This window comes from Antedon bifida, chromosome 2 (assembly GCF_963402885.1).
Source record: "Antedon bifida chromosome 2, ecAntBifi1.1, whole genome shotgun sequence".
Taxonomy (NCBI): domain Eukaryota; kingdom Metazoa; phylum Echinodermata; class Crinoidea; order Comatulida; family Antedonidae; genus Antedon; species Antedon bifida.
Window position 1 is genome coordinate 21,476,163 of NC_136227.1, and position 12,332 is coordinate 21,488,494.

Sequence of the window (12,332 nt, forward strand, 5' to 3'; positions counted from 1 at the left end):
TCAATTTTTGTATCTTCTTTGTTTGATATGTTACTGCCTAGATAAGTAAAGCTTTGGACTTCTTTAGCGACTTGTCCGTTGACTTCCACGGTGGTCGGTTGTTCTTCTTTTAGGCCCACCTTAGCTGCATTTCTGGACAGGTCATCTGTCATTAATTGTAAAGACTCAACTGAAACACCCAAGAGAGCCAGATCGTCTGCAAAGTCCAGGTCAGTCAACCGGGCAGAGTTTCTCACACACTGTTCGCTAATTTCACTTATTCAATGTTTAATATTTTTGTTTCTATGGAGCGCCAAAAGAGCAACGATAATAGAGGACTAAACCTCAGTGGAAGGAATGTGTCAATTTCTCATGCATTTATTGGTGAAAAACAAGTTTAATTTCAATAAATTTGTTAATTTGTCAATAAAAAATGCTGTAATAAGTTACTTTTGATACTGTTCTGTTTTCAAAGAATAATAATCAATCCTAAATCAACATCACTACCTAGCCTAGACAGTATGAACAGTTACATTTTTCCTTTCTGACAAGTGAAAGTGACAAAACCTATTGAAATTATAATTAATAAATAATGCGTTAAATATATGGTTTCCACAGAGTTTTTAGCCCTCTAATTAATTTTGCTCTTTTGGCGTTCCATAGAAACGAAAATATTGAACATTGAGTGTGCGAAATTCGCGAACAGTATGCGAGGAAAACGTCTGTAAAATCACCAATTTAATGGATTTATTGTTACTTTTATGTGATTTTCTTCATTAAAGTAGGTCTACTAAGGAGTGGTATTCAGGATAATTGGTTAACAAATTTCGAGTTAAAATACAAGGCAGGTGCAAAAGGGAACTAGCTTGCCTTCCCTGCCTCGCATGCCTCGCTGCCTCGCACTTTGTTACTACCTGGCTAGTCTCATCATATACTACTAAAGCCTAGGCTATATGGCTTAGCTAGACTATGCGGACCTAATAGGACCTAGGTTATAGGCCTAGCCTAGGCCTATAATAATTTAATTATTTAAATATCGTGACAATACAACGATTTTATTGTGTTTATTGATCATGTGACGTCATTTTATTGTATTTTTTAAAATACTAATTTTATCAAAGACAGCATAGATGATTATCCTATAGTGCTAGAATGAAAACCTTTCAAATTTTATTTGTTTTATGTAAAATTTATTACTTTATAAATGGTTAATTTTTGCCATTGTCAGGTAGCGTACTGTAGCAGGGCCTACTAGGATACACATTCAGTGGGGTTTATATTTACCACCTATGCCTAGGTATAATATCTATATATTAATGCTACTAATTTTTTTAATTTTACGATCTCCTCCAAAACCACTGAACCAAAACTCACATTTGGCACACTGATGTTTACTGATGGGCCACACATGATTGGCTATGTCACTCCTGAATTTTAAGGATAAACCGTATCGAATGATGCGTCATTGAAGTTAATTACACCTATATTGCTTGAACACAATAATTTTCGTAAATCACGGTTTGGCTCAGTGAGTAAATATTAATATATTCACAAAGTCCCATATCCAGTATTACTTCCATTTTGTAGCTTACAGATTTTCAAAGTAAAGGAATAATACTCCATATATAACAAAATCAATGGCCGTAAATAGTTCCGAATTGTATTCTTGACAATTTGTTTTTTTTTTTTAATCATTTGTCAGGGGCCATGATAAAATAACGCTTTTATTATACTTAAAGGAAAGGAACAACCTAATATTTTACCTAACTATTATAAAAGTAACCCTACCAACTTAATATTCAGAACAATTTATGTTTAAATCGGATTTGTAGTTTTCTAGTAAACAGGATTTTAAAGCTGTTTTCAAGACATTTGAAAATCGCCATCTTGTGCTCATGGCAGCCTGTTTGTGACGTCAGATACGGCCGACGAACATTTTAAGATTCGCGGTTGCATTCGGCGCTTCTATTGGCTAAGCGAATCCGCTAATATGATTGGCTAATAACGCGACATGCGGTCATGCAGGACGGCGATGACGCGGTATGAGCATGCGTTGACTTGGTAAACAAACCTTCGATCGATCTTTTCTTCTGCAAGCCAATTCGTAAATCTTTCAGCTATTGTTAATCTATTGTTACTTTTATTGCCTAGCTGTTTCAAACGGGATTTGGTAGGGGAATTAACTGACAAACCTTCCAAACGGAGGCTGTTGGTTGACGATGCAGTGTCTACTTTATTTTTGTTCAACACGAGTTCTAGGCCTAGTGTAAGGCATACAGTACAGATACACTGGCCGCAAGTACACCATTCTTCGACGGCTTGTTATGCTCGAGAATGTTCTTTTTTCCTCATCAGCACGATGCAAAACTAACTCTCTTTCTATATATTCTGGTTCCAAATGTTCTGAATTATAAAAACTCCAAGCCATATTCCGAAAATATTAAGTATGTTAGGCTATTTAATTGATTTTATTTATGGTTATATCCCGCACTTCCATATTGAAATACTGTACTAAGACGATGGACGCTTGGATTTGCTTGAATGCGTCCACCTAATCTGACGTCACATAATTGCTCTTAACCTGTCAAAATGGCGCTGTTCAATTTCCGATATGTTGTCGTTTAAAAGTCTATTTTTTAACTAAATTGCTTACTATTGTACCTTGAACCATTGTAATCATGTTTTTATTACATTTATCTATAAGCACAGTGGCACATTTAGCCCAGGGTGTTCCTTTCCTTTAATCATGCCATGCAAAATTATTATTTAGGCAGACAAACCGTGCGGAGTACGGTTTACTTCTAGACCACAACTTAATTACAAAAGTAGCAAGAAGGTAACAAATCTCCCATAAAAAAATGCAAAATATCAAAACCAGTGAAATACAAATAAATATAGGCCTAATGAATAAACTTTTTGTGTTTCCGCAGCAATGTGTTTTTCATTCGATTTTTGTCCACTTTTTTATTTTATCTCTATGTATCAAATAATTAATACACAATGAAAAACATCCAAAATAATATAGTTTGGCATTTTATTCTTTCGTTAGTGTTAGTGAATCTAATTCACACAGCACAATTTTTCTTTAGTGTCATTTATTTTCGTAAAGACGTTTGAACAGTCAAAGTAAAGTCTAAAGTTCCATATTCACTATTTTTTAGCCTACATATATAGTGAAGGGATAGTGTATAGAAAAACCAATGGCCGTAAATACGGTTTCCGAATTTTATTCGTGATACAATTTGTTTTTATTTTAATAATTTTCTAAGTACTTTTATCAGAGTGCGCTTTTATTAATACTTTCCCATGCAAAGTATATAACCACATATCAAGGCAGAAAAAGAACGTGTGGAGCACGGGTTACTGCTAGTTAATATATATTACTGAATGTGTATCCTAGTAGGTCCTGCTACAGTACGCTACCTAATGGCGAAACATAACAATTTATAAAGTAATAACTTCTACTACTAGGATTTTGTTTCCTTTGCAGGTGATGAAGCCCAACAAAAATGGAGTAATATCAGGGATGCTTTCATGAACAGTAAGCGTAAAAACAAACAAAAAAGTGGCGATGAGACCAAACCAACAAAAGCATACTTGGGTTTTTGGACCTTTTTTTAAAATCTAGGGAGTAAGTTGAAATTTGTTTTTCTTTCTGTAACTTTTAAGTTAAATGAATAATTTAAAAAAAAACAATTATCATAATAACAAAATATTCACATGCTGAAGTATATCATGATGTTGTTGTACACCACATGGACAGAAAAAAAAATTGATTTTATATGTACATTGACTGATTTTATCCATTTATATTACTAGACTGTAGCGTACTGTACATACTGAAAGACAATTCTGTACATAAATGCAAACTATTATCAGTCTACTTTGGATTTACATACTTTATTAATTTATACTTTCATTATCAAATTATACCATGTTTAAAAAAAGGCATAATAGACATAATATCCAAACTAGAATTTAATTCGTCACTTTGACGAATTATAGGTGATCATTTTTATCATTTTAATGAAATTAACATTTTTTAAACATGCATGTACGTTAACATACGATCGTAAAAAGTTGATGTACGCTATCCTATGACATGATGCATATACACTTATAGTGCTGAGTTGTACCTATTATGTGTCATATACAATATGTACAGTATATACTGTATATCTATATACAGTGTAGCATAGGTGAAATTACGGGACCCACATCATGTTCTAATTTTTTGGTATGATAGAATTATCAAAATAAACTCGAAGATGACAATTTCGAAAGATAATGAATTGAGCAAATAAATATAAGGATTGGAAGAGAATTTGAAACGTAGAAGCGCAATGCGCGCTCTTTGAAATTTGTATAACTTTGACTAAAGAAATTTAAAAACTACTTTTTAACTTCAACTGGCCATATGATAACATCACAACATCCAATAGGCTTAATTTTTATATGAATTCATATCTACATTTCCTCAGCTTTCATAATAAGCTATAATCTTCAAGGTCACCTTTAATTCTGAAGAGCTGTAAAATATTCAAATATATAGTGAAGGTGAAATTACACGACCTATGTTATTCAAGTTTTTAAACGTGATGACGTCATCAAAATGAAAATGCTGACAACTCATGAGAAAGATAAATAATTAAGCAAGCACATACTGAAATGTGTGCGAAATTCGAGCACAAATAACCGAGATGCGCTCTGTTGAATGTGATAACCTACACAAAAAGATAAAACATCCTAATTTTTAAATTCAAGTGGCCATTTGATGACGTCACAACATTTTGTATGTCAAATGTGTACATGAATTCATATCTACAACTCAATGGCTTCCCGAATAAGTTAAAAAAATTGGGGTCATCTTGCATTCTGAAGAGTTATTTTCATTTTAAAAAAGACCTATTTTTCACCATTTTCAGAACTTTTGTGAAATTAATGTGCGCATATTGTCATTTTTAACATGCTCATATAGCGTTATTTTAAGTGGGAATGGACTCAAAATCGGTGAATGTACTAAGGATTGTGAGTAAAATATGATTTATAAATCAAATTTTATTTTTTATGCATTTTAAGAATCGCGCGGGCAAAAAACGCATTTTTGCGCAGCCATTTTTTGAAACACTCAAATGACCTAATTCATGCTCTAAATTGATCAAAACTTAATTTTGAGCTTTTTAAATTTTTAACGCGCGATTTCACTCGCATGACCTTGAAACACGCAAGTTTTTATTTGCTTATATTTTTACCCTTGACCTGAAGTTTACGTGTAGTGAATTTCATTGATATGTAATAATGAATTATGGAGATATGATTGATAGTGTGATTTCACAAAATCGAGTATTATTGACGTCACGGTTGAGTGATCACACTGAAAAGCTTATTATGGTTAAGATAAAGTATTTGAAAGACATTGTAACATTTTTGTGATCATTGCTATTCAACTTTTTGAGATAATTGTTACACAAAAGTGTACAGAAAGAAGAATAACAACTAGACATGTAACTCGTCACTTTGACGAGTTTGGTTTTCCGCCGCGCAAGTGGTGCAACATTAACATTAAGGGGATAGGTTGAGGACAAAAGGAAGTGTTCACGTTGGCATTATGACCTGAACTGAAGAATATGATATGTTGTTATTGCTGAATTTTATTATTTAAATTCATATATAGTATACACAGTATAATCTGTATCCATATCACATACAGTGTAGAATAGGTGAAATTACGGGACCCGATATTTATTGCAATTTTTAACATGTTGACGGTTTTAAAATGAAACGCGAAGGTAGCATTTCCGAAAGGAAATTATCTCAGCAACAATGTATTAGCGTGTAGAAGAAATTTGAATACGTGAAATATTGATGCACGCTCTTTTAAATGTAATGAATTATGACGCAAAAGATGAAAATACGACCTTTTTTATTTAACTGGCCATATGATGACGTCACAACATCCGATTAGCAACATTTTTACATAGTTTCGTATCTACAATCCAATAGCTTCCAGAAAAAGTTTTAATCGTGATTATCACATTTTATTCTTACGAGCTATAACAGATTAAAATTTACTGTAAAGATGAAATTAATGCCACACGTGATTTAAATTTTTAGGCATGATGACGTCAAAAAAATTAAAATATTTTTAACTCCTGCGAAAGATAGTTGATTGACCTAGACAATATCAAAATCGGGATGAAAATGGAAAACGGATAAGTGGAGATGCGCTCTATTCAATGTGGTAAGCTATGACGAAAGATACAAAAATCCTAAATTTTATATTCGCGTGGCCATACGATGACGTCACAATGTCCGGTTAGCCATATTAATACCTGATACGATATCTACAACTCATCTACTTCCAGAATATGCCATCCACAAAAAGTTGACCGTCTAGTTTAGAAATTACGACTGTTTAAAAAAAGGCATATTTTAAACGAATTTTTTAACCTTTTCATAAAAAACGCGCGCAAATTGTCCAATTCGACGTGCTCGTATGACGTATCTTTAAGTCGAAATTGTTTAAAATTTGGTAAAATTACTAGAAAAGGCTGGAAAAACATAAATCACGCGAAAAAAATACGTTTTCAATGCTACGTGCGCACCGCACACGTAAAAATGTGCGCACGCGTGGGAATTTTTGACATGCTTAAAACGACATGAAACGCGTAGAAAGTTGATTATAAATTAATTTTGCGCATTTTGAAATTTTAAATGCGCGTGCGCGCGTAACTTTGTGTAAAACACGCAATTTTTTTTCCACAGAAAGTTAGCGCATAATATAAATTAAACTTTTGCAAAGTTTCAAGTTGAAATGTTATTTGGTTGTCGAGCTATGTTAAATACGAGAAAATCGTTAAATCGCGCGTACGTCACGTTGCGCAATTGTAAGCATCATGAAAAGCTTCGCTTGACGACGTTACATAAATGTCAAAATGTCAACATAGTTAAAAAAATGTTATGTTTGCAAGTTTTAGAGAAAAGCGTTACACAAAAATCATACAGAAAGAAAGAAGATGAAAAAAAAGATGATGATGATGATGATGATGATTTCGTACAATCACAAGAGGTTTTCCTGCAACTTCGTTGCGGAAAACCAATAACAAAAACAACAACTAGACATGAAACTCGTCACTTTGACGAGTTAGTTATCCGCACGACAAACGCCACGTCCACGCCATACATTGGAATATTGCACACGGAAAAAGATTATGGAATTATGACCTGAACTGAAGACTATGATATGTTGTTATTGCTGAATTCTATTATTTTGATTCATATATAGTATACACAGTGTAATCTGTATACATATCACATACAGTGTAGAATAGGGGAAATTACGGGACCCGCTATTTATTGCAATTTTTAACATGTTGATGGTTTTAAAATGAAACGCGAAGGTAGCAATTTTGAAAGGAAATTATCTCAGCAACAACATATTAACGTGTAGAAGAAATTTGAATACGTGAAATATTAATGCGCGCTCTTTTTAATGTAATGAACTATGACGCAAAATATGAAAATACGACTTTTTTTTTATTTAACTGGCCATATGATGACGTCACCACATCCGATTGGCAAAATTTTCACATGATTTTGTATCTACAATCCAATAGCTTCAAGAAAACGTTTTAATCATGATTATCACATTTTATTTTTACGAGCTATAACAGATTGAAATTTACTGTAAAGATGAAATTAATGCCACACGTCATTTAAATTTTTAGGCATGATGACGTCATAAAAATTAAAATATTTTTAACTCATGCTAAATATAGTTGATTGACCTAGACAATATCAAATTCGGGGTGAAAATGGAAAACGGATAAGTGGAGATGCGCTCTATTAAATGTGAGGAGTTATGACGAACGATACAAAAATCCTAAATGTCATATTCGCGTGGCCATACAATGACGTCACAATGTCCGGTTAGCCATATTAATGCATGATCTGATATCTACAACTCATCAACTTCCAGAATATGTAATAAAAATAATTTTTACCGTTTAGTTTAGAAACTATGATTGTTTAAAAAAAGGCTTAATTTTGACGAATTTTTGAAGTTTTTCATCAAAAAAGTGCGCAAATTATCATATTCTACGTGCTCGTATGACGTAATTTGAAGTCGAAATTGTTTAAAAGTTGGTAAAATTAATAGAAAAGGCTGGAAAAACATAAATCACTCGAAAAAATGACGTTTTTAACGCTACGTGTGCACCACGCGCGTAAAAATTTGCGCACGTGTGGGAATTTTTGACATGATTAAAATGACATGAAACGCGTAGAAAGTTGATTAGAAATTGATTTTTCGCATTGTAAAATTTTAAACGCGCGTGCGCGCATAACTTCGTGTAAAACGTGCCATTTTTAGTGCACAAAAAGTTAGCGCACGATATAAATTAGACTTTTGCTAAGTTTCAATTTAAATTGTTATATGGTTTCCGATCTATGTTAAATACGCGAAATTCATAAAAACGCGCGTAAGTCATGTTGCGCAACTCTGACGTCATTCAATTATAGGAAAGCACAACTTCACGTAATTGCCCATATGTTGACAAAGTTATAAAATGTTAACTTTACACGTTTTAGAGATACGCTCTGCACAAAAATGACAGAAAGAAAGAAGAACTAGACATGAAACTCGTCACTTTGACGAGTTAGTTATCCGCACGACAAACGCCACATGAAAGTCATACGTTGGAATATTGTACACGGAAAAAGATTATGGCATTATGACCTGAACTGAAGACTTTGTTATTGCTGAATTCTATTTTGATTCATATATAGTATACAGTGTAATCTGTATACATATCACATACAGTGTAGAATAGGGGAAATTACGGGACCCGCTATTTATTGCAATTTTTAACATGTTGATGGTTTTAAAATGAAACGCGAAGGTAGCAATTTTGGAAGGAAATTATCTCAGCAACAACATATTAACGTGTAGAAGAAATTTGAATACATGAAATATTAATGCGCGCTCTTTTAAATGTAATGAACTATGACGCAAAAGATGAAAATACGACTTTTTTTATTTAACTGGCCATATGATGACATCACCACATCCGATTGGCAAAATTTTCACATGATTTTGTATCTACAATCCAATAGCTTCAAGAAAACGTTTTAATCGTGATTATCACATTTTATTCTTACGAGCTATAACAGATTGAAATTTACTGTAAAGATGAAATTAATGCCACACGTAATTTAAATTTTTAGGCATGATGACGTCATAAAAATTAAAATATTTTCAACTCATGCTAAAGATAGTTGATTGACCTAGACAATATCAAAATCGGGGTGAAAATGGAAAACGGATAAGTGGAGATGCCCTCTATTAAATGTGAGGAGTTATGACGAAAGATACAAAAATCCTAAATTTCATATTCGCGTGGCCATACGATGACGTCACAATGTCCGGTTAGCCATATTAATGCATGATCTGATATCTACAACTCATCAACTTCCAGAATTTGTAATAAAAATAATTTTTACCGTTTAGTTTAGAAACTACGATTGTTTAAAAAAAGGCTTAATTTTGACGAATTTTTGAAGTTTTTCATCAAAAAAGCGCGCAAATTATCATATTCTACGTGCTCGTATGACGTAATTTGAAGTCGAAATTATTTAAAAGTTGGTAATATTACTAGAAAAGGCTGGAAAAACATAAATCACTCGAAAAAATGACGTTTTTAACGCTACGTGTGCACCACGCGCGTAAAAATTTGCGCACGTGCGGGAATTTTTGACATGCTCAAAATGACATGAAACGCGTATAAAGTTGATTAGAAATTGATTTTTCGCATTGCAAAATTTTAAACGCGCGTGCGCGCGTAACTTCGTGTAAAACATGCCATTTTTAGGGCACAAAAAGTTAGCGCACGATATAAATTAGACTTTTGCTAAGTTTCAATTTAAATTGTTATATGGTTTTCGATCTATGTTAAATACGCAAAATTCATAAAAACGCGCGTAAGTCATGTTGCGCAACTCTGACGTCATTCAATTATAGGAAAGCACAACTTCATGTGATTGCCCATATGTTGACAAAGTTATAAAATGTTAACTTTACACGTTTTAGAGATACGCTCTGCACAAAAATGACAGAAAGAAAGAAGAATAATACAGAAAAACTAGATTTGAACTCGTCACTTTGACGAGTTCGGGTTATCCGCGCAAACGCAACATGCACATACGTTTAAAATATATGAACGCCGAAAATTATTATGCCATCCTATGACATGAATTAAATATGTTTACAGTGCTGAATTGTACCTATTTTGTAGCATACAGCATATTACAGTATTTACAGAATACACTGTATATGTTATATACAGTGGTAGCATAGATGAAATTACGAGACCCATCTTTTAAAGCCAATTATTAACACGATGACGTCATCAAATAAACTTATAAAGATAACTATTTTAGAAGATAATTATCTAAATAATTACATTAATACAAATTTGAAGAATTTTGGGCACGTGAAAGTGAGATGCGCTCTCGTTTAAACGCAATGAACTTTTACGCAAGAGATGAAAATACGACTTTTTTTATTCAACTGGCTATATGATGACGTCACAACATCTGATTTGAAAAATGTTCACATGAATTCGTATCTACAATCCAATAGCTTTCAGAAAACCTTTTAATTATGATTATCACTTTTTATTCTGACGAGCTATAACAGATTGAAATTTACTGTAAAGAAGAAAACAGGTGACCCACGTTATTTACATTTTTAGACATGATGACGCCATAAAAATTAAAATATATTTAACTCATGCGAAAGATAGTTAATTGACCTAGACAGTATTAAAATATCGGGTGAAATGGAATACATATAAGCGAGATGCGCTCTATTTAATGTGATGAGCAATAACGAAACAGTAAAAAATCCTATATTTTACATTCGTGTGGCCATACGATGACGTCATAACATCCGAGAGGTAAAAATTCTGCATGAATTCATATCTACAATTTATCTTCTTGCATAATAAGTTAAAAAAATTGGGGGTCACCTTTGATCCTGAAGAGCTATAATAGATTAAAAATAGGCTTAATTTTGACAATATGTTGTCACTTTTGCAACTAAAACGCACGCAAATGGTGTAAATCAACGTGTTCGTATGACGTCATTTTAATTTGAAATGATGTCAATCTTTTTTAAAATAACTAGGAAAGACTGTAAAATTATAATTCAAGAGAAAAACACATGATTTTCATGCTCCGTGCGCACCTTACGCGTAATTTTTTTCGCGCGCGTGGGAATTTTTGACATGCTCAAAATGTCATGATCAGCGTAGAAAGTTGATTAGAAATTAATTTTGCGCATTTCTAATTTTTAAATGCGCGTGCGCGCGTAACTTCTTGTGAAACATGTCACTTTTAATCCATAGAAAGTTTGCCCTTAATTTAACTTAAATTTTCACCAAGTGTCAATATAAAATGACTTTTGGTTTATAATCTATGACCAATCATTGAAATTCATAAAATCGCGCGTAACTTACGCTGCGCGACTCTAAAGTCATATAACGAAGTTTCTTGCACATCTACAGCTACAGGTCAATCTTATGACAAAGCTATACAATCTTATGTTGACAAGGATGAGAGATATGCGACGCACAAAAATCCGGGAAAGAAAGAAGAATAAAGATGAAGAAAAAAGATATTTACAATAACAAGGGTTATCCGCAACTTACTAGTTGCGGATAGTTGCGGATAACCAAAAAAAAAAAAAAAAAAAGATGATGAAACAGGACAGTTACAAGGAGTTATCCGCCATAGTGCGGATAACTAATAATACAGAAAAAAAAAAAAAAAAAAAAGATGATGAAACAGGACAGTTACAAGGAGTTATCCGCCATAGTGCGGATAACTAACTAGACATGTAACTCGTCACTTTGACGAGTTTGGTTATCCGCCGCGCAAGTGGTGCAACATTAACATTAAGGGGATAGGTTGAGGACAAAAGGAAGTGTTCACGTATGACCTGAAGAATATGATATGTTGTTATTGCTGAATTTTATTATTTAGATTCATATATAGTATACACAGTATAATCTGTATCCATATCACATACAGTGTAGAATAGGGGAAATTACGGGACCCGCTATTTATTGCAATTTTTAACATGTTGACGGTTTTAAAATGAAACGCGAAGGTAGCAATTTTGGAAGAAAATTATCTCAGCAACAACATATTAACGTGTAGAAGAAATTTGAATACGTGAAATATTGATGCGCGCTCTTTTAAATGTATGATTTATGACGCAAAAGATGAAAATACGACCTTTTTTATTTAACTGGCCTGAGATGACGTCACAACATCCGATTGGCAAAATTTTT